The sequence below is a fragment of the Balaenoptera borealis genome (assembly GCF_965194805.1).
Source record: "Balaenoptera borealis genome assembly, chromosome: 10".
NCBI classification, from domain to species: domain Eukaryota; kingdom Metazoa; phylum Chordata; class Mammalia; order Artiodactyla; family Balaenopteridae; genus Balaenoptera; species Balaenoptera borealis.
The window spans coordinates 11,009,485-11,032,863 of NC_138874.1; the positions used below are offsets into that span (position 1 = coordinate 11,009,485).

Genomic DNA, 23,379 nt, shown 5'->3' on the forward strand with positions numbered 1-23,379 from the left:
TACCATGTACTTACCACAGAAGGGGCTAAGGAATTAAACTGGACAATCTCTATGATAGCATTTTGGTTCTTCATCTATCAGCCGGACATGAGAAAGCACTGGGTGTATGAGATACGCATTAGGTGCTTGGTGCAGTGAATGTGTACCACTAAAAATATAGACTCCCAGTTATTACATGAAAGGGGGTCATGGCAAACAGCATTGAAGTGATGGCGAGAAGGGGCTCCCCCTGCTGTCATCATAGAAGACACATCGTCTCCCAGGCCACAGTCCTGTACCTGGGACACCCACTGGATGTAAAGCTTAGTATCAGATGATTTGTGAAGTTATCACCTTGGGGGATATATCATTGTACTGAAAGTAAAATGAAATAAAATTATAGACCACACATAAAGGAAATGAATATTTTCTTTAAAGGGTTCTATGCTCAGATTCATTTACTGAAGGGTCAACCTACCTGAAAACCACCAAAATGGTTTACCTCAGTCCATTTATGGCTTTAAAAGCAAGAATGGTATTTGTGTGACTCGTGGCAGGTGGGCAGGTGGCGGGCCTGGGGGTTAGGGGGCGAGGGGAGGGCTGGGGGAGTGAGGATACGATGGAGCCTATTGTGTTCTTTTAAAATAATCAATCAATAAATATGATGGGGGCTTCCCTGGTGGCTCAGTGGTTAAGAATCCGCCTGCCAATGCAGGGGACACGGGTTCGAGCCCTGGTCCGGGAAGATCCCACATGCCACAGAGCAACTAAGCCCGTGCGCCACAACTACAGAGCCTGCACGCTAGAGCCCTCAAGCCACAACTACTGAGCCTGCGCTCTAGAGCCCACGAGCCACAACTACTGAAGCCCGCGTGCCTAGAGCCCGTGCTCCGCAACAAGAGAAGCCACCGCAATGAGAAGCCCGCGCACCGCAACGAAGACCCAACTCGGGCAGAAATAAATAAATAAATAGATTAATCAGTTAAAAAAAAAAAACTCTCCTTGGGATGCTCACATAATAAGCATAGAGTCTAATTATCCCCAAACAGGAAGCGTCAGAGGGAGGGGAGAGTGACCACCTCAGCCCCTCATCCCTCAGCTGACACCTGAGACCTCACCACTCAGGTCTTCCCCATGGGTCCTCTATGGATGGAATCCCTTTGAGACTCCTTCTTTAAATGCCTATTTACACCACCCCCCAAACTCCAGGGTTCTCTATCCAAGCCCCCACTCCTTGGAACCCTCCCCCATCACCCCTGATGGGAATGGATTTCCGGCCTTTGTCCCTTCTTGTGCCTGCAAACTCTGCCCTCAGGCTTCCATTGCAAGTCTGCAGAGCTCCCGTCTGCCTAGCTTCTGCCAGCCCCGTCCATCCTTGGCCCTGAGGCAGAGGACAAAGGAAGGCCACCGTGTTCTAGGGGCCAGAGAGAGAGATTGGCTTGGAGATGTCTGAGTATGCTTCGGTTCTGGTTATGTTTCTCTAGCAGCAAGGGCTAAGGCCAGTTTTACCCTAAGTTAACTAAATGTGTATATCACTCACCACACCACAGGTATGGAGGGATTACTAATACTTACAGTGTAGAATTGTGCGCATGAACATGTGCTGTAAGCTCTAAAGTAACACAAAAATGCCGACTTTTACTGTTTAACTTGGGATTTCCCTACCCATAGAAGCTTTACCTGAGTCATGAAGTCAGGGACTTACTTCCCCTTACATATAATTTATAAAAATAACAAGACTGAGACCAGTTTTTGGACAGCTCCACTGATTAACTTTTCTCTGACCATCTGTCAAGTGTTTATCCAGGAGTGTTCTCCCAAATCCCAAGCTCGTCCTAAGGATGCAGCCTTTTCTAGAAGCAAGTTCTCCTAGCTTTGGTGCAGTTACAAGTCACTGGGTCACATTTGTACTCTGCCTTGCGGAAATGCTGTGTTCGGGTGTGCCGTGAGGTTCACGGTGGGAGCCAGGAGGCCAAAGGCGACAGGAGAAATGCAAACTCTTTTCGGCAAGGCTGGGAGGGCCTGTGAGTGAGCTGCCCTTCCGTCTGGTCACCGTCTGGAAGACGGTGAAGAAACAGAGAAGTCTGCGTTCAGACACCTAAGGAGGCTAACTCCTGCGGGCAGATCTGACAAGAGACTGGAGTACCCCGGTACTGAAATATAAGGTGCTGTGAAGGGGGCGTGTTAAACTAAGTGTCTTATTTCATTGTGGGCTAAAGATTTGATGTGGGATCGTTCATATGGGAGCTGCTGCCCAGCCGCTCTGTTTACCCTGAGCCATAATGAACGTATTTATAAGTCATCACGGCAGCTTTGGGGAGGCATGGTCACTCTACAGGGAGAGAGGGGGAAGGGATGAGGGCTGCACAGAGGAGGAGACACTGGCACTCCCCTGCCCTGGGCCCTGGGTCCCACCACGAAGGCTCGACCCCGTCGACCCCAGTCCCCCAAAATATCCAGGCATGAAGAACTTCTGGGTGCCTCTCCCAGCCCCAGGATCACCTAGTACCGCTGAGTTCCCATGTGACTCCCTGAGTCTCCTTCCCTGCCCTGTCTTAGGACCACTGCCCCTAGGGAAGGCTTCTAGATGACTCCACGGTCCCTAGGTCACAGCGCTCAGCTATTCCCTCCCTTTCTTGGCCCGTGTTGGCCAAGTCCATGGGACCGGGCTCTGCCTTGGTCTTACCCTTGAGTTCTACTTGGTTGTCCTGCCCCTCACCCTAGGCCTCCTCTAGGACTGGAGATTTGTTTTAAGCCCGAGCGCAGTGGTAAGGACTCTGCTTCTTGCCTGGTTTCCTCCCCAACATCTCCTGAAGGATGGCTTTCTGCTCCAGGCTCCCTGTCATCACGCTGTCCTCACCTGCTGAGACTCTGTTACCTTATGGGGCTCCATGGTGCCAACCCCTTGCTAGATGGTGCCTGAGACTTTCAGAGCCTAAAGGCTCCCTGCCATCATTTCCCAAATCAGACTTTGCCACCATATCAGTTGAAACAGTGCTTGTCCCACCCTAGTGAACAAGTCTTATGCCATTGTATTAGGGTTTTTCAGAGAAACAGAATATATATCCTATTGCTTCTGTGATATATACGGTAGATGATAGATAGATAGATAGATTTTAATAAATTGGCTCACACAGTTGTGGGTACTGGCAAGTCCAAAATCTTAGAGCAGGCCAGCAGGCTGGAATTTCATGAAAGAGTTGATGTTGCAGTCTTGAGTCTGAAATCTGCAGGCAGAAACCCAGGCAGAGTTTCTTTGTTGTTGTCTTGGGAATTCCTTCTTCAGGAAACCTCAGTCTTTGCTCTTAAGGCCTTCAACTGATTAGATGAGGCCCACCCACAGTATGAAGGGCAATCTGCTTGACTCAAAGTCTACTGATTTAAATGTTAATCATATCCAAAAAGTACCTCCACAGCAACATCTAGACTGGGAGAACCTGTGGGTGACCTACCTTTCGCTTGACCAAACAATTGGGTACCATGGCCTAGCCAAGCTGGCACATAAAGTAATCATCACAGTCACTTTCTAAGTTTTCTTTTCCTTCTCCTCTGGCTGCCCCAGGCTGTGATGCTTCTATCAGTGATGATGCTTTCAAATACAAAGTCACAAAAAATCTATTCAAACAGGCTTAACCTATAAAGGGAACTTTTTGGCTCTTGGAACTGAAAAATCCACAGGCAGGCCACCCTGAGGTCTGACTCACTTCAGGTTTGTACCTCATCTCTCCCTGGTTCTCTTGGCTCCACCTTCCCTGTGTTGATGTTATATTCAGGCAGGCCTCTCTCAAGATTATAAGATTGCTTCTTATTCCCATCCAAGAGGAAAGAGAGCTTCACATCCCTCCCAGAGCAGGGGGGAAAGAGCACCAAGCTTCTCTCCGATTGGGTAGGTCCTGACATCATCATGTGGCCACGGGAATAGCCTGCTCTGATTGGCTTAGGTCTACTCACACCCTAGCCAAACCCAGGGCAAGGGGATCGGATTGCCCTGAATGGCATCTAGTTAGGGGTCTTCCTTGGAGCCAGGGGTAGGATCAATCCCAGCAAAACAAGTGGCCACTATGCCGTGGCCAAGGGGTGGTCTGGATGTTGGACGATAACCTTAGTTCTCCGCATCAGCCTCCAAAGCAGGGCAGCTGCACTGCCCAAATCCAGGGCACATGCAGCGCTGCAGCCTATGGGAATGGTGCCCACTGGGACTGAGTGGTCTCAGCCTGTGGGGTCACAGGCAGCATCCCTGGTCCCAAGAGAGGACAGCTGCCTGGAAGGAGGCGTGCTCCCCTTGGATGTCAGGGCAGAGTTAGTCCAGCATGGAGAGGCGGGTGGTGGCCGATAGGCTGGCAGATGTGCGCTCACTTCAGACTTCCTTGTTCCTAAACTGTTTGCCTCCCTGCCGTTGAGGGAGTGATCACAGGACTGAACTCCTAGCAGCCAGCTTTACAACTGTCAACGCATGGGCAGAGCTGTGATGACACTGAGGGGAGTAAGTCACGCTGCTCTAGTTGGGATGGCTTGGCAGGGACAAAGAATGCAGGAGGAAGGGGGCCGGAAGACGTGTGGGGGCAGCCCCGGTGAGGGGGTGGTCTCTGAGATTGCAGTCTGGAATTTGTTTTTATTATTTAAAAAAAAAAAGAAAAGAAAAAATAATAAAGATTCGGCAAGAATGAATATATATATGCATAACTGATTCACGTTGCTATATACCTGAAACTAACATGACATTGTAAGTCCACTACACTCCAATAAAAATTTTAAAAAGATTCTGCTTTTGGCAAAAAAAAAAAAGAGAAAGAAAGAATAATAAAGTAAGAATCTGCTTTTGGCAAAAAAAGAAAGAAAGAAAAAATAATAAAGATTTTGCTATTGGCAAAAAAAAGAAAAAAAAGTGAAGTATCAGGACTTATATCCTAGCAAGGTGTAAACGCCTCTTCCACCCCTCCCTCTGTCTGTGCTGCCACTGCAGTTAGTGGCACCAGCTTGTCACCCAGGGTGCTGGGGTGGAGACGCTGCACCTTGTTGGAAAGCACATGGTTCTTTGTGCACAGAGTCGTCTTCCCCCAGGGGGGAGGGGTGCACCCTGGTCAGCCTAGCGCAGTCGTGGACCCTCAGCCTCCTCGCCAGCCACCGGACGGCGAGGATCTTCCACTGTCTGAGCCGACACGTGTCAACATTGTGCTGAAGAGACCAGCACGCTGGACCTGGAGTTACAGGAGGAAAATCAGCAGAGTTTTTCCATTGCCCGAATACAATACTGGGCTAGGGAGAGAGGCGTTTGGGGCAAAACACCATTGGAATTGAACAAGGATGCTACCACATAAACAGGCATATCGTTCTAAGTTGTGCAGGAAAAAAAATTATTCTCCTGAATACTAACATGATACTTTATGATTGACAAAGCCTTTTGCTTCTCGCAGATCACTGAACCCTCATAACAGGTGAGAAAACGAAAGCCTTAGAAACCCTCCTACTGAACAGAAAACTGAGGCAGAAAAGTCAAGAGACTTGCTTCAAGTAATATAGTTACTAAGTGAAGCCTCTACCTAAATCCAGATCTGCTAACTCTAAATCCCCACCACTTTTTTTCAATATTTAAGGGTAACGTTTTGGGGAGCCCTATCAGTATAGGGAATATTAGTTAAGATGCACCTGGGAATGGATTATACAAGTCCTCCCAACCCCCATTTACCCACTGGTTTATTCTCATGCTTCATGCTTAGTTGGCTAAAACAGAGTCACATGTTCCTGTTGTCTTTATTCTCCTGGTTTAATCAGGAAAACGAGCCAGAAGAGCTGCAATGATTAGCCTGGGATCATTAGAAGAGGAAAGAATTTATATTCACAGTGACTGTATTTCTAGTCCATTGATTAGGCAATTTTGCTTTTATGAATCAATCGCGGTGATTGCTATGCTGAATAAAATATGGAATTGCTATCACAAAGGAAACATAAATTACTAGCTTTCAAATACAGACTATCTATGCCTGCAGCTAGGTTTCCTATGGAATATGTATTTCCTCCTCCTGATTTCTGTCTTGGTTTTCTCAAGGGGTGTCCTTAGAGGTTCCTTAGCCCTGTTGTGAATGTAGCAATGTGCTCCAACAATAGGGTGCCCTGATGGGTGACATTATTACTTAAGGTCCCTTGACAGCCCCGCGGTGGTTGCAGAGCGGGGTTCAAAGTCAACACAGAGCACTTTAGGGGCAGTACCGCTGCCACGCGCACCTTCACTCTGCATCTCCAATACAGAACGCAAGATGATTTTTAGAAATATACACGCTCACCTTTGGAGGTTCTAATAACAAATGCACCAAAAATCTCATCTCTTATGAATGCGTTACATTTTTTTTCCCTTAGGGTATACAGAGGTCTTTTCAAAAATTGCGCATTTCACGCTGATTAATCTCGGTGGATTGCCTCTTGCTACGGCAAATATGATAATGTCCAACAATTGTAATTAACAATCATGGAACTTTATGCCATAAGAAGATGTTTTAAAAGCTAAATAATCACTTTTAAGAGGACACTAGAAAATTGAAGAGGGCAGAATAGGGATGGAAGAAAGAGGAGAAAACAGAGAAAAACAGAGCAATGAACGAAGTGCTTAGGGGACAGAAACGTTTTAAGGCCCGAGTTTAGGCTTTCAGAACAAAGAAGGAGGCATTTGGCTTCAATACTGTGGGATCTGATGGATTCTAGAGACCAGAAGTTTCATGAATTAATTCATTCGACAAACATTTATTGTATGCATCCTATATGTTAAGGCACTGAGGATTTTAGATTGTTATGTTTTTAAGATCTGGCAGTCTTGTAGCGTACAGGAAAAGGACCTGAACACGAGAGAGATCTGATGAACATGAAGGGAAAGGAGAAACAGAAGGCAAAAGAAAAAGCAGAACTGGAAGAAAGTAGCAACAGCAGACAATGCAAACAAACCCCCACCCCCACCCCTTGCAAGCCCTGATTTTTCCCAGATAAGATACATGTAACATTTCTTAACGCTTTCCTAATTTTCCTTAGGAAAGTCAGGCAGTCCTAGGCACGAGCATGTTGCACAATTTCTGTAAGTCCTGCCCTCTAGCAGGTACTGAGAGGAACAGGATTAAGAGGAATAAGAGTCAGACCCTGTTCTCAAACAACTTAGAATCTATTTGGAAATTTCAAGCACATTAAATTATGGATCTGATCTAAGATGGCATTCAAGCAGGTCAAGAGTGGCCTGATGCACACCTTGGCTGCATGCTTCAAAGAAGGGAGTGGGCCGAGCGGGGTGGAAGGGAGAAGGATGGGCTCCAGGAGGCACACCAGAGGGGGAGACAAGACATCAGACTGGACAGATGGTCGCATATTTGGGGACCAAGAAGAATCTGTGGCTCCTGTAACTGAAGGACAATTACTGGGGGTAATGGGACATGAAGTTTGACTAAACAGCATCAGGAGGGATTTTCCAAGGGCCCAGAAATTCATGCACGGGGAGGCGCGGGGGTCCCGGGGTGGTCCGTGATGACAGCAGCGCGTGGGGAGCGGCCCAGGCAGAGGTGTTTGTGAAGGATGGAACTGCGGGTGGGGCACGTGCAGTGAAGGCTGCTGAGAGGCCATCAGAGTCTGAGGAACTGGACCAGGATGGCAGCACAGAGGAACTAGTCGGCAAGCCATTGCAACGAAGGAGTCCATCAGGTTTAGAGACTGGTCTGATTCAGGGCATGAATGAGAAGAGGGCACCTCCACGCCTGCACATGTGGTCCAGTTACGTGAACGGGAGCAGGGCTCATCTTGGGAGAAGACGATAAATACCCAGATAAGTAAATTAAAATGACTTGATGTCAAGGTGGGGCGCGCCTCCGGGCAAAAAGAAGAAGGCCGCCCCCCTACCCGCCGGCCCCCAGGGTTAGGCAAGGATGGGAATAGGTGATGCAAAGCACATGCGATAGGAGATGGGCCTGGCTGCCTGCCGAGGTGCCAGATGGGACGGAGCAGAGCTGAACCGGGGCGTTCTGGGCGCTCAGGAAATGTTCTCAGTCCTTCTCCCTGAGAATCTCTGGTTGTATGTGTGCTGCATGAGCACCACGTGTTCATTCCTTCCTCGTTCAACGTGCGCTGTTTAAACACTCACGTGTACCAGGCACCGTGGTGGGTGCCACGGCAGAAAGGGGTAAGCCCGGGTCGAGGCCCTCGGGAAGCTCTCCGTCTATGGGGAAGGCATAGATAAACACAGAACGGAGCAATAAATCTGAGGAAAGCATTCGAGACAGCTATACAGGGAATTCACTCACACATGCTGTGTTGAATTGGGATTAAAGAGGGTAAAATTTCAGAGCTCCTTAGACGACTTCAGGAATTCTCCGCAGGAGCAGAGAGTAGCGTGACTCAGGGATACAAGTTTGTGTCTCGAAGTTCAACATAGAAGAGGAGAGGGCTGTGGTCACAGCGGCCTGGGGAAGGTAAGCAGTGTAGCCCCTGGGAGGCTAACATGCTTTTTAAATCGGAGGACCAAATCAAGCCAAAGAAAACGGGCTCATTTTTATCTCTACCCATTAGGATACTTCTAAATGCCATTTCCTGGGTGTGTACAAATGGCATGAAATTCGGGGTTTCTTTTCATCAGTGTATGGCATAGACAGGGGTAAGCTCAAATCTCACCTCCAAGGTCACAGCTCCGGGTCTAGGCAGCGTTCTGTGTCCCTTGCATGGAGGAGAGGCAGGCTTGTGGTGGAGACTTGGCTTTGAATCCGCCATTCAGATAGATGTTCCTGATGTAGGTCCAACGGGGTTGCCAGACACTCAGAGCAGGGAGAGGAGTCGGGAGCCAGGAACCCTCGCCTCCGGGGCCAGTCCTTAGGTCTGTACACACTGTAACTTTTCATCCCTGAGCCTGTCTGACTAACCCCCGTCCCCCCCCCGCCCCGGGAGATCCCTGAGTCCCAGATGCATTGCACTAGGCCTTAGGGTGAGAGGTATGAGAAAAGGAAGTTTAGCAAGGTCAGTAACCGCCTAGGTTTGGACATCCAAAAGTCTGGGTTCCAATTCAGCCTCCACAAGGTAATTAGCTATGAATCTTGGACAAGTTATTTCCTAAGGCTCTGTTCCCTTGTGCAGACTCGGCATAAGGATAGCATCGGTCTCCTAGGATGTTTGTGCATATTGAATGAAATGGTCTATTTCAAATGCTTAGTGCTGTATCTCCACCTGGTACGTGCTCAACGTGTGGTCCTCGGTATCAGAATGTGCCTGTACCCGTGTTCCGGGTCAACGCTAGGGGTAAACGGGGCTGCCTGTACCCTTCTTTGCTTTTCTCTCCTAGCAACCCAACTCAAATACCAGCTACTGAAATACTACACCTCATTAATAGGCAGCTTCATCTCTGACATATCTCCACCGAGCAGCTTCGACCCCACTTTGGCCCTTACTGTTTTGTTTTCCTGCTAATTTTCTGGTGAATCCAACAACTGGAACGAGAGTGTCACCTGCCTCCACCCCACCCACTGGGAGATGGACATGCAGGCAGCTGGGGAGCTGGGGTCATGGCAGCCCGGAGGTAAATCCTGCCCAAGAAGCCCTGTAGGAGAGCCCTCAAAAGAAAGAGGCTCTTGGCCAAAGGAGATTTTATTTTGCAGTTTCCAAAAGGTAAGGGAACCCTTCCAACAATTTTTTTTTTTTTTTTTTTTTGCTTACAGGCTCAGAATTTAAACATAGGACACTGAATAGCCAGAACCTTGGCCCACCCCATGAATGCCCGGGGCATGTTGCCAGCACCAGGAGTTCGAGCTTCTGCCCAGTAGGCTTGTAACCTGAACTTTCTATTTCTAAAATCCCGATTCTTAGTAGCCAGCACACATTTTGAGCCACAAAATTCTGAGAATTATTGCACTTGTCAGCTGCTAAGTCACATGCCCTTCAGCCTGGTCCCTTCTACTGGTGTTAATCGTACTTCTGTTAGAGCCTATGAATTTCACTGTCACATAAAAATTGGCGTCTCTTTTAATACCACCCAAGGCTTTGCCATACTCACCCAGAAATATACCGTCAGGCCTGTCAGAATCCATCAATTCTCAGGATCCCTCAGGATCTCCAAATACAACGGCTGATAGCAAATTAATGGATTATCCCATTTAGCTTCATTAAAGAACTGACCCCATGATGAAAATTTAGTTTAATTAGGATAATGTCTCATAGTTAAAGAGTGCCTCAAAGCCAAGAAGCCCACAGATTTTATCTCTTAATTCTCCAAGCAGTACTACATGTCACTTAGAGCCAACTTTAGTGAACAGGTATGTTTGTCCCCATTTTATGGATGAGAAGAGCTTGCCGCACGTTAAGTAAAAGGACCATTACAGAGTTAGGAGCTAGGGATGTAAACCCGGACTCGGGATTCGCACTTCCAGATTGACTTTATTTGCTTAATGTATGTCTGTGAACTATCAGCGGCACAAAAACACATACGGAATCACTTTTTTTTTTTTGAGTACATGTTTAATGAATAGGGGATCCTGAGTACATGGTGAGGCTGTAAATAGATGTCAGTAGTGGAATGCAGGGGTGGACAAATATAGAATGTAGCTTGTGCTCAGTAATGCTGCCCTTCAACCCCCCATCCCCGGGCTGGTATGTTAACTACTGGTCTGTTTGGAAGCCTTTTTTTTTTTTTTTTTTTTTTTAGGTTCAGTTGCATGATAGTACAAAGAGCCTTGTGTTACCATCTCAACACTACTATTTATACCCTGTGACCCATTAAGCACTGGTTCCTTGGTTGGGGTTCTCCCAGTATCTTGAGAGGAAAAAAAAAAAAAAAAAAGAGGGGAAAAAATAGCCTGACTGGGGAAAAAAAAAAAAAAAAAAAAAAAGGAGCTCTCATTTAACAATACTTGAGTCAAGAATTTGGAAACATGACCCCAGCCAAAGCCTTCAGAGGCCTGGTATCAAATGTTGTTATTTTTGGGTGGCTGGAAAATCAGGCTGCTTGAGGAATGGACAAGGTGCCCCAGTGACTGCGCAGGAAGTGGGAGCGGGGCGGGTGGGAATGCGCCAGAAGAGGACCTCACGGGCCCTCGGTCCACCTCCCTCCCAGCGGAGGGAGGCGCGACGTCCACGTTTCCGTCCACGTTTCCCAAAGGCAGCTCGGCGCTCTCTTCCTCCCAAATACCCTGGGAAACGAACCTCGGCGATGAGGTCCCCTCCAGGGGATTTATTTTTCCTTAAACGCAGGGTTTCCCGTGAAAGCGAACGGCCTCCCCCTTCGGGGAAAGATGCCCGCTGGAGATATTTTTATGCTCTGTCTGCAGTGGGTGAAAGGGAATCCTGGTTTAAGATATCACCAGTAATGCCCTCCAGCCCCGCGGAGCTGGATCGACGTCAGAGCGGAGGCACAGCCCGTGTTTGGGAATATGGCTCACTCGCCCTGTCCGCCGGGTCTCCCTTCCAACTCAGTCTGTCCCAGCACACGCACGCGCACACGCATGCAAGCACACAAACACAGATGCGCACATGCACACACGTGCAAGCGCACACACACGCATGTGCACACACGTGCAACTGCACATACATGCATGTGCACACACGTGCAACCACACATACACGCATGTGCACACGCACACTGGCGCATATGCATGAGGGCAATCACACATACACGCATGGGCACACACACACACACGCCAGCACACATTCATACGTGCAGGCACATACACAAGCACACATATACCCAGCTTAGGGGCCAGCTGGTTACCTGCTGTGTCATGGACATTTAGTACATATTCAAAAATTCTTCTGGGGGAGCGTGAGGGGGCTGTGTGTGATACTGCTCTGTGAAACCAGCTAAGAAAGACATCAAAATAAACTTTCCTGAGCCTACACTGGAGTGAGAGGCAGGAAGCCTAAACTCTATTCTTGCATTATTCACGTGCCCTCAGCGTTACCTTCCATGAAAAGGTCTTTAAAATATTTAGACTTGACTCCTCCTTGTAAGAAAATCAATGTTTAACTGCTTCTGAACCCTGTAAAAGATAAGGTTGTCTATTTGGGGCATAAGGGTCAGGTTTTCATGCCTCCAAGGCCGCTTCTGTGCACCCACCGGCCCATCCCATAGGAATTCTACTTGTGCCTTCATGTAGCTCAAATACCAATTTCTTCACACACGGTATAGACGGGAGCTGTCCCATCTCTGACCGTTCAATGCTTGAGCTGGGACTGGATGGGTGGTAGCAGTTCGCGGGTTACAAGACGGTTGATGGATGAGTGGGGATGAGGGAACTATTGCTACAAGCCAGATACAGCGCATTCTAGAAAGGGAAACAAAGCATTAGATCCTGTGGGAGAAATTAAGGGAAAGTGGTGAGAGATGGGTTGGAAAAGAACATTTTCCACGTTCTTGTAAGCCAAATTGAGGGGTTTGACTTTAATTTGAAGACAACGGGAAGTTGTGATTTTAAGCAGAAAGGTGAGTCTAGGTTGCTTGTGTCCAAAGTAATATAACTGACATTGTGGCCCGTGAGTATTTGTAAATGAGTAGATGAATGTTGATCATGAGAAAACTGTTGCAGAGGGTGCTGATAACTGCTGCTACAGTGTTAGTTCATGTTATATTTTTCCATTTGGAAGTTGTGGACTAAATGTTTGTGTCCTTCCTCCGGGGGTGGGGGGGGGAAAGAAAGTTCATATGTTGAAGCCCTAACCCTCAATATGATGGACTTTGTAGGAGATTAGGTTTAGATGAGGTCATGAGGGTGAGACCCCAACGATAGGATTAGTGTCATAAGACAGAGGAAGCAAGACCAAAGATGCCCCTCCCTCCCTGGCTCCCTCCTTCTCTCTTTCTCTCTCTCTCTCTGTGCCATGTGAGGACCCAGTGAGAAGGCAGCATCTGCAAGCCAGGAATTGGGCCCTCATGAGGAACCAAACCAAGATCTTTTCCTTCCAGCCTCCAGAACTGTGAGAAAGAAATGTCTGTTCCGCTCTGTGGTATTTTTTTTTTTAATGCATTAAAAACCATTCGGTTTTATTAATTAACATGTATTAGGTTCACAAATAGTCTAAGTAAAGCCTTTCACAGTCCATATTGATCTTTTTACTGTCTCTATAGTTTTGCCTTTTCGAGAATGTCACATAGTTAGACTATGTCTTCTCACTGCTTGATAGCTCATTTCTTTTTAGCCCTAAATAATGTTCCATTGTCAGGATGTACCACAGTTTGTTTATCCATTCACCTACTGAAAGATGCCTTGGATGTTTCCAAGTTTCAGCAATTATGAATAAAGCTGCTATAAACATCTTTGTGCAGGTTTTAGATTGGAAATCATTTTTCAGCCTCTTTTGATGAATATAATACCAAGGAGTGTGATTGTTAGATCATATGATAAGAGATGTGGTATTTTGTTATAGCTGCCTGAGCAGACTAATACATAAGCCATCCAAAATGTGTTAATATAAATAAATGCTATTTTCTTGTTGAGAACTTAATTCCTCTTCAAAATAGGCACAGTATGGTTAGACATGAACCTGAAGACCTGTGTGTTGCTCATTCTGCTGAAAAGGATCATTCTCATCTCTCTTTAATACATTGGGCAATTTTTTTTGCCAGCCTCCCAGAACTTTCAGAAGAGGCATGAATCTACAGATCTCTGGTGCAGAATGATCGAACAGTTTTCAATACACCCTAGAAATAATATTATGGGGCTTAAGACGAATCCATGTGAATTTCATTCACAACAACTTTCAGCAAATAATATGCTTTTCTTCTTTCATAACTCAAAGCATGGGTTTTCTTAGGCTTTGACTTACCATCACTTGGGTTCAGAGTGTAGTGTAGGTTGACCAATAGCCATATTCCTCCAGAGAGCAATGTCCATTTGTCTTTATAGTGGTGCTAGGTATACCACAATTATCAATATATGTCAACACAATTTTCAGGAGAGTTTCTCTCTCTGCCCCGGATATTTTCTCTCCCGTGCTAGGTTATTCAGTTTCCTTAGGAATTTTGTTTTGGACTTGGCTCTTCTGACTGATTCTTAGTGGTCTCTGTATAGTGTGGAGAATACAGCTCTTAGATATAAGAGATTGGTACCTTATGAATTGTTTCTTCATACACTATAGGAAAAAAAACCACAACTCACTGTTTTTATTCCCATCTAGAATAAATGTACTTGAACTCTTTCTGCACATGCCCCAAAAATATAAAGCATGTTAGATGGTCCGCCCTCCGTGTGCTCATGTTCCTCATCCGCTGATGCAACCAACCGCGGATCGTGAACCGTAACTGAATCCTCGTATATGGAGGACCGACTGTGGGACTTGAACATCCGCGGACTTTGGAATCCGCCGTGGATCCTGGAACCGCGGATTCCGAGGTATGGCTGTGACCTATAAAATATGCTTTCGGTATGTGTAATTCCCTACTGAGGGAAGACATAAAGCTTCATCCAAGCCCCTCCCCCCAATGACATCTAATGCCAAGTGTTGGTTTCTACCCAATGCAACAGAAAGTCAGACGGTTCAAAGGAAGGAAAGATCACAGGTACCCTCTGTAACACCTGTGTGACGAGGAGCTATGCTCAGGGCTGTGTCTGGGGATTCTGGACGCTCAGGTGAGACTATGTGCCCCAACCTCTAACTCCCAATTTAGACACTCCTGCCACTTCTTGATGCCAGTAAGGTCTGGAGCCACACCCAAGAAGCGTAGAGCCTTGGTCAAAACTCCAAAATCCTTTTTCTTCCTGAAGTATCCTTTCTGGAACATGTGTACTGTCTCAAATTTAATTTACTTCAGTAGAGGGAAGGCCGACCCGAGCAAAATTCAAGCTCCCCTCTCAAACAACAGCCCACCTCCCTGCAATCCGCAAGAATCCTTTCAGCATCCTTAGAGGGCAGTGGTGGAGGTCACTGGATTTCCGGCCCCTGGCATGTTCCCATGCCTTTGAACACCTTCCTCTGCTGAGTGTTGAGCGAGGCATCCACAGATTCAGGTGGCAAAGCACAGGAAGAGGTTTGGTTTTCTGAGCCTGAGGGCAGGGTATATCCCACTCAGATGCCGCCACCAGGAAGGCAGCCCTTCCAAACTCGTTTGCTTAAGCCCGGGATGTCCATTATTACGGGACGTTCCCACACCCCTCACCTCCTGACCGCTCCTCCGCGGAAGCTCACGTCCACTTGGTCCTCCGTCGTCTCTCCTTCCCTTTCTGTCCCCTCCACAAAGCCTCCCAGAGGGGACTTGCCACTCCCACGGGCGCTCACTGTCCCATCACTGTCTCGTGTGCCAGTTACACATCCTTCCAGGTGATATTGGTAAAATAAGCTAAAATAGTTCGTGAAAGCTAAATAACAACTGATAACCCTTAATCTTTTTTTTTTTTCTAATTGAAGTATAGTTTGTTTACAATGTCTGTTAGTTTCAGGTGTACAGCACAGTGATTCAAGTATATACATATTCTTTTTCAGATTCTTTCCCATTAGAGGTTATTACAAAATATTGAGTATACTTCCCTGTGCTATGTAGTCGGTCCTTGTTGGTTATCTATTTTATATATATAGTAGTGTGTATCTGTTAATACCAACCTCCTAATTTATCCCTCCCCCGACCCCCCTTTCCCCTTTGGTAACCATAAGTTTGTCTTCTATGTCTTTGGGTTTATTTCTGTTTTGTAAATAAGTTCATTTGTATCTTTTTATTAAGATTCCACATATAAGTGATATCATATGGTATTTGTCTTTGCCTGACTTCACTCAGTATGATAATCTCTAGGTCCACCCATGTTGCTGCAAACGGCATTATTTCATTCTTTTTTATGGCTGAGTAATATTCCATTGTGTATATGTACCACATCGTCTTTATCCTTTCATCTGGGGATGGACATTTAGGCTGCTTCCATGTGTTGCCATTGTGAATAGTGCTGCTATGAACACTGGGGTGCATGTATCTTTTCAAATTATAGTTTTCTCTGGATATATGCCCAAGAGTGGGATTGCACGATCATATGGTAACGCTATTTTTAGTTTTTTAAGGAACCTCCATACTGTTCTCCATAGTGGCTGTACCCCCTTTATTTTATTATAACAACACTGGTAAAAAAAACTGGGCTTGCTCTCCTAGAGTCCTGGAGGCCAGGGCTTCTCAACCTTCAGTGCCCGTGAATCACTCAGGGAACTTGCTAAAATCCACATTCTGAGTCAGTAGGTCACTCCCGGGGCCTGAGACTCTGTATTTTACACAAGCTTCCAGGCAATCTGAGGATCACCCTTTCAGTGGGAAAGGATAGACCTCAAGCTCCTTGAGGGCCCGTGTCATGTCTGATGTGACTTTGTGTCCTCGGTGTGTAGTCAGGTAGCTGGCACACAGTGGATTTTCAGTTGGAAGGGAGGAAGGGGGGTGAGAAGATAGACAGGAGATTAGGAACTGTCCATTGGGTAGGTCTTTCCTGTTCTTGACAAGCTTGGGTAAGTCTTTCATGTCCTTGATATTAAACACCAAGACAGGCTCAGGTGAAGCAGATGTGAATGAAGGCTAATGAGTCTTTTTAAAGAGGATCTCATCCCAGCCTCTCCTGAGGGTTCCTTCCTAGCTATTCTCAGATGGTCTCATGATCCTCAAGGCTTACCTCCAGTTTGACACATCCCTGTGAGAATGTCAGAGTCCTCTCAAAGGCTTGGGAGCTAGGACTCACTGTGTTATGAGACACAGTTACTGCAGAAAGGAAGGGTTCTCATCATATGCTTTTATTTTTTTTTAACATCTTTATTGGAGTATAATTGCTTTACAATGGTGTGTTAGTTTCTGCTGTATAACAAAGTGAATCAGCTATACATGTACATATATCCCCACATCTCCTCCCTCTTGCATCTCCCTCCTACCCTCCCTATCCCACCCCTCTAGGTGGTCACAAAGCGCCGAGCTGATCTCCCTGTGCTATGTGGCTGCTTCCCACTAGCTATCTATTTTACATTTGGTAGTATATGTAAGTCCATGCCACTCTCTCACTTCATCCCAGCTTACCCTTCTCCCTCCCTGTGTCCTCAAGTCCATTCTGTACATCTGTGTCTTCATTCCTGTCCTGCCCATTCATTCTTCATAACTATTTTTCTTTTCTTTTTTTTAGATTCCATATATATGTGTTAGCATACGGTATTTGTTTTTCTCTTTCTGACTTACTTCACTCTGTATGACAGACTCTAGGTCCATCCACGTCACTACAAATAACTCCATTTCGTTTCTTTTTATGGCTGAGTAATATTCCATTATATATATGTGCCACATCTTCTTTATCCATTCATCTCTCGATGGACACTTAGGTTGCTTCCATGTCCTGGCTATTGTAAATAGAGCTGCAATGAACATTTTGGTACATGACTCTTTTTGAATTATGGTTTTCTCAGGGTATATGCCCAGTAGTGGGATTGCTGGGTCGTATGATAGCTCTATTTTTAGTTTTTTAAGGCACCTCCATATTGTTCTCCATAGTGGCTGTATCAATTTACGTTCCCACCAACAGTGCAAGAGGGTTCCCTTTTCTCCGCACCCTCTCCCATATGCTGCTTTTATCTTGAGCTCGTGGACCACGTAGGGTGGCTCTATGTCCTAGGGAGCATTTGGTGGACAGTGTTTCCTTTGGAAAGTGATAGAATTTTTGTTTGCAGAGTTTGTATCAAAGCCTCAAAGCCGTTGGTTTATTTCATCTCTTGCTCCTTTTAATGTCTAAGACAAAGTCTGAAGTGCTTTATCTCTAGCCTGCATCTTGCCAACAGCAAGCAGACCCACGGAGAGTCTCTGCAGTCACACCAGCTTTCATCTCAAACAGTGTACAGAGCCAGCGGGATAGGGACACCATGCCGATGATTAGGCTGTGGGCCTCTTCACCAATTCATCGTTATGATTTTTAGACAAAATGCATTCTAAATCAGTATTTTAAAATATGAAATTAACCTAATCCCCAACCATTTTAAAAATAGATGGGAAGCTGGGGTTAGCAGGTGTAAGCTATTGTATATAGAATGGATAAAGAACAAGGTCCTACTGTATAGCATGGGGGACTATATTCAATATCCTATGATAAACCATAATGGAAAAGAATATTAAAAAAAAGAATGTGTATATATATGTATAACCAAATCACTTTGCTGTACAGTAGAAATTAACACAACATTGTAAATCAACTATACTTCAATACAAAAATAAAATTTTAAAATATAAAAGACATACGAAAAACAAACAAAAAATAGAAAAGAATAAAAAGGAAAAATCACGCTAATATATTAATATTCACTATGTTAAACACAACTACTATTAGCGTTTAGTTGTATTTTCTGTCCTTTTTTCTCCTGCGAGTGTGTCTGTTTTCATATCTATACTAATTTTTACATTATTCTGACATGTGATATGTGTAATTTTATATGCAACTTTTTTTCATTTAACACTGTATCTAAGTATTTTCCATGTTGTTATAGACTTCATCACTACCATTTTCATTCCTGCATAATATTTCCTTGAATGGCTATACCAACAATATAGTCAGTTACTAATGCAGTGAAATGTACTAGGCATTTAAGTTGTTTTGAAGGCTTTATAAATATAATTGAGTTAAACATATAGTTTATCAAGTGGCTATTGGCGCATGGCATATATTGTGTTTAGATTATCTAATGAGCTTGAAATCCGTAGCAGATGTATCGATCCAGGATTTTTAAAGAGGTGTATAATGGTGGGGGGGGGGGGCGACACAATAAAGGCATCCAACAAAGGGTCTCTAGGAAACAAACAGGGAACAGACACGGCCTGTCAGCCTCTGCCATGGAGAGGGGATGTGGAAGCAGTGGGGCTGGTTGCAGAGGGAGTCGGAGTCCCAGAGGCCAGGATAGGAGACCGTTCCCCTAGTCGTGGTCCTATGACCACAGCAAGTGCCTTGCATCCCCGCTTGCTCATCTAAATCCGGGAATGGTGCCTACCTCAGGGGATTGTGGTGAGGACTGAATGAAATACACGAAAGCACTTAGCAAGGCACTTGTCCAAGTGTGAGCACACAATACAGTTTAGAAAACACAGTGGCGGTGGTGTCAGCAATCAGAGGGTTGGGGGAGCTGCCCACTCCTGTCTGCCGGGCCTGGGGCTCATATGCCATGTGTCTGAGTATTTAAAGCTATGAATCAAGCTAACAGACTTTTAAAAAAAGTTTTATCCTTTCACCTTAGTATACCTTCACACAAAAACAGAAAAATACATGTAAAGCTATGGTTTTTCTATGACTAAAAACTAGTAAAATATTAAACAGAGGGGAATCTGATCATGTGTAAGCCTGTCTGGGATGTTGTTTGGATGAATAGTAAGAATAAACACATATAAATTCACAGATTATATTTATTTAATAACATTCATTGTCTTGGGACTTCCCTGGTGGCGCAGTGGTTAAGAATCCTCCTGCCAATAAAGGGGACACGGGTTTGAGCCCTGGTCCGGGAAGATCCCACATGCCGAGGAGCAACTAAGCCTGTGCGCCACAACTACTGAGCCGACGTGCCACAACTACTGAAGCCTGAGCGCCTAGAGCCCATGCTCCGCAACAAGAGAAGCCACCGCAATGAGAAGCCGGTGCACCGCAAAGGAGTAGCCCACGCTTGCCGCAACTAGAGAAAGCCCACACTCAGCAATGAAGACCCAATACAGCCAAAAATAAATAAATAAAAAATACATTTATTAAAAAAAAAAAATTCATTGTCTTGCCTTCGTTTCAGCAGAATCATTAACTGGATTCTCATAATCAAGATTTTCACATAATCTGTGTTCCACTGATGGCACTAACTGAACAGATTAAAAATAAATGTAATTGTATTAAAATATACGAAACTTGAATATAGTTCAATCAATATGTAAATTAGTGTTAACGTAAGAAGCTGAAATTTAATTATCTTAGACGTTTTCAAAAAAGTTATTTTTCTTGCAAAATATTCAAAATTACCCATTTTAACCAAAATGCAAAAATACATTTTAGTTAGTAAATATCAACATTTAAAATAAAATTATTTACATAGATCTGAAGGTTTGGAAATTGTTTTGAAGATTTAATTGCATCTTATACATTTTTGTATAAAAATAAAACTACTTGCAACTGTAACAAAGTCTATTTTTATTTTATATATCACATATGTTATATCTAGAACTATATCTATATCCAAAAGTAAGAGAAGTAGGAGTTACATAATATTGCAGAATGTTAGCCAAAATAGATGCACAACCATTGCACATACTGTGTGTAATGTTTTAGTACCTTCCGGAATCCTGAGCTGGAATGAGAAGGGAAACAAGAAAATGGACTCTTGGCACTATTGCAAATAATTCTTCATTATGCAAGAATTCATTCCATCCTTGCTATATGAGAGGAAGAACTTAACAAGGTAATGAATTTGTCTTTTCTCTTATCTCAGCACTTCTGCCGCTCGAATCCTCTCTACACTCCAAGTAGTGGTCATTTCTGAAGTCAGCCGTGGTGCACACACATCTTCTGGGTACTCGGATGCAGGGCCTTTTGTTTCAAGGACAAGAGATGTGAAAGAGGTGTTCCTGCGGCCTGAGCAGTGTTGGTCACCAGAGTGGATGTTTAGGATTACAGTTTGCTGTGCTTGCCCTGAGCACTGGGTCTCCGGGGACGGGGTACCATGTGTATTTTAATGTGTGTGTGTGTGTGTGTGTGTGTGTGTCTGAGGGGCCCTTTAAAGTCTGGGGCCTGGGCCAGAGCCTCCCTTGACCATCTATAAAGGCAAGTCGGCAATAAAGAAACAAGCAATGTTATAGCCACACATTTATTGGGATGAATTTTCTGCAGTGTGCAAATCCTTCTTGAAAATACCATTATCCACATCTCTTCCCACATTGACTTTGAATCTATTCTAGAGCATTTGTCAATGCCTTACCCATCCTAGATGGCTTGACTTTTAGAGATTGGACCTGTGTCAGTTTGTTAGAGAAAGTATAGGAGAGAAGGCCCCTCGTTTCCTACCACCAGGGCCAGTTCCAGAATTGGACAGCCAGCCCTGAAGCATAGCTGCCCATCTGGAAAGAAGGCCTTGGGACATAGAGCAGAGGGGCCGAAGCCCAGAGGAAGGGGGATAGGTCAGCTGATCCAAATGCAACTCAGAGCTACCACTGTGTTCATTAAGAAACTCTTTGAATCTCACTCCTTTTTTCATTATCTCTGAAGCTCAGTTGAGCTTTACTTCCTACCAGAAGCTTCCAGCCGTTTATCAGGGGAACACGACTCTAAGGAAATGAGGGGGAAGTGTGTGTGAACGTGAAGTGGTTATTTTTGCAGCCTGGGTTGTGATATAATGATATCACTGTTTGCAGAGCTGGGACTCTGGGCCCTGGGGCAGGGTAGGACAGCAGCCTGAGCTGGCCGGCAGAGATGGCCAGACGCTACAGCGCCAGGTCCAGCCCTACAAGCCAGGAGGAGGGGCCAGCGGTCCACTTAGCTAGGAAAAGGCAAAAGGTAACACACTAGGCTTTGAAATCTTTCAGTAAAATATTCACCTTTTTCTTTAGAAGTTGTTTATACGCTTAGCGCCTGCTTATCTTTGATTTCTAAATACCCTACACTATATTTTTATAGGGCCCCTCTCTACCCTGGGTTCAGTCCACTATTTAAATATCATCATTTCAAAATTATATATTTTTTCTTGTTCAGTTAAAGCCGTGACCTCATTTTCCCTCCACTCTACCTTAGCTTTGTGTTTTTTTTTAAATTTTATTTATTTATCTTTGGCTGCGTTGGGTCTTCGGTGCTGTGCGCGGGCTTTCTCTAGTTGCGGCGAGTGGGGGCTACTTTTCGTTGCGGTGCGCGGACTTCTCACTGCGGTGGCTTCTCTTGTTGCGGAGCACGGGCTCTAGGCGCGCGGGCTTCGTAGTTGTGGCTCACGGGCTCAGTAGTTGTGGCGCACGGGCTTAGTTGCTCTGCGGCATGTGGGATCTTCCTGGACCAGGGCTCGAATCCATGTCCCCTGCATTGGCAGGCTGATTCTTAACCACTGTGCCACCAGGGAAGCCCTCTACCTTAGGTTTTAAATCATCCTTCCTCCAAGATATGTTTAGGGTAGTGTTTATATTTATATTTGTTTCAGGAATATAAAGACTGGTCGGAGCCGGGGGACAAGGAGAAGGGTAAGAGAATAAATCTATGGTCCCGCTGGGAGATGGCAAATCACTTCAACAAATCTCCCCTGAGAGACCACCATGTGTCTATACTGTTCTGGTGCTGAGATTGATAGTTCATCGTCTCCTGAGCTGCTTGTAATCTAGGAGGGAAGAAGAACCAAGTATACGAATGACTGTAAGTCACGGGAGCCTAAGGCGAAGTTATTAGAGAGCAACAGTGTAGACTGTCTGCAGTTCTTCATACGGATCAGGAAAACTGTCCTGCTCAGTGTTTGAAGACAAGAGAACGAGCAGCTTCACCAAGGCCTGAAAACGCTGGCTGCCCCAGAGAAGATGAATGGGCTACTCTGATCTCAGCCTTGTTGGGGGTTTGGGTGAAACACGTGGGCGTCGGGGAGCATGAGGGTTTTTAAGCAGGGAGGGGATCAGATGGGAGCTTCGTTTAGGAAGATAAATCTGACAGCAGAGCGTACAGCAGATTAAAGTCGAAAAGGTAGGAGATAAAGAGGCCTGTCGGAATTACGGCGGCATCTTGGCCTGGAGAGAGTGACGATCTGAGCTAAGAGAAAAAATAGGACACTAGCCAAGGACTCCTGGGTCTACTTGTCGGGATCCGCACCGGCTTCAAGACCCAATGATCTTTCTACTCCTGCCCACGCGTTTATGTTCAAGGTACAGAAATTCCAAGCGTGTCTGTTACCCGAAGGTGTGGGCTGTGTGGACAGAATCAGCAGGACTTGGGTCTCAGGTTGGGACACTTGGCACCATCAGGAGTCGCAGAGAGATTGCAGGAAGAACACAGCTCTGATGTTGGCTGAAGGCCTAGGTGAGTCTCATAAACACAGGAACGAACACCAGAAAATTCTAGCGGACTAAAGAACAAGAAAAGGAAAGTCAATATGTACATGACAGTGCCAAAGACTGGGTGACAGGACAACAGAAATACTGGGACAGGTTTGAGAGCCCGGACTGCATGAGACCTTGCTCTGCCACTTGGGAGATGAGGCCCTGGGCAGAGATGTTCGGTGAATTTGTGTGTTTCCTGGGCATCTTAGTCTGAGGCTGCAGTGTGCATGCAGGACAATTATTGGGGTGTGCTCTTGGGACCACCTTCTGTTGGGGAGTAAAGGAAGCAGAACTGGGGAAAGAGGAATTGAACTGGGTAGCAGGTGCAGCAGATGCGTCACACAACCTCATGGGAGCTCTGGAGCTGGCATGGCCCTTCGGACTTAGCCCCAACGAGGCTAGAAGACTGGGTCTTTGTGTCCCACATGTCCAATCACTGG

At 45.6% G+C, this 23,379-nt stretch overlaps 1 long non-coding RNA gene across 1 annotated transcript; it reads left to right on the forward strand.

The window, feature by feature from the left end:
• The first annotated feature begins 2,573 nt into the window (after positions 1-2,573).
• LOC309635908 lies at positions 2,574-19,369 on the forward strand. Its single transcript, XR_014249099.1, has 3 exons — positions 2,574-14,312; positions 14,445-14,549; positions 19,352-19,369. It is a non-coding gene; the product is annotated as an uncharacterized lncRNA (long non-coding RNA).
• Positions 19,370-23,379: the final 4,010 nt, after the last annotated feature.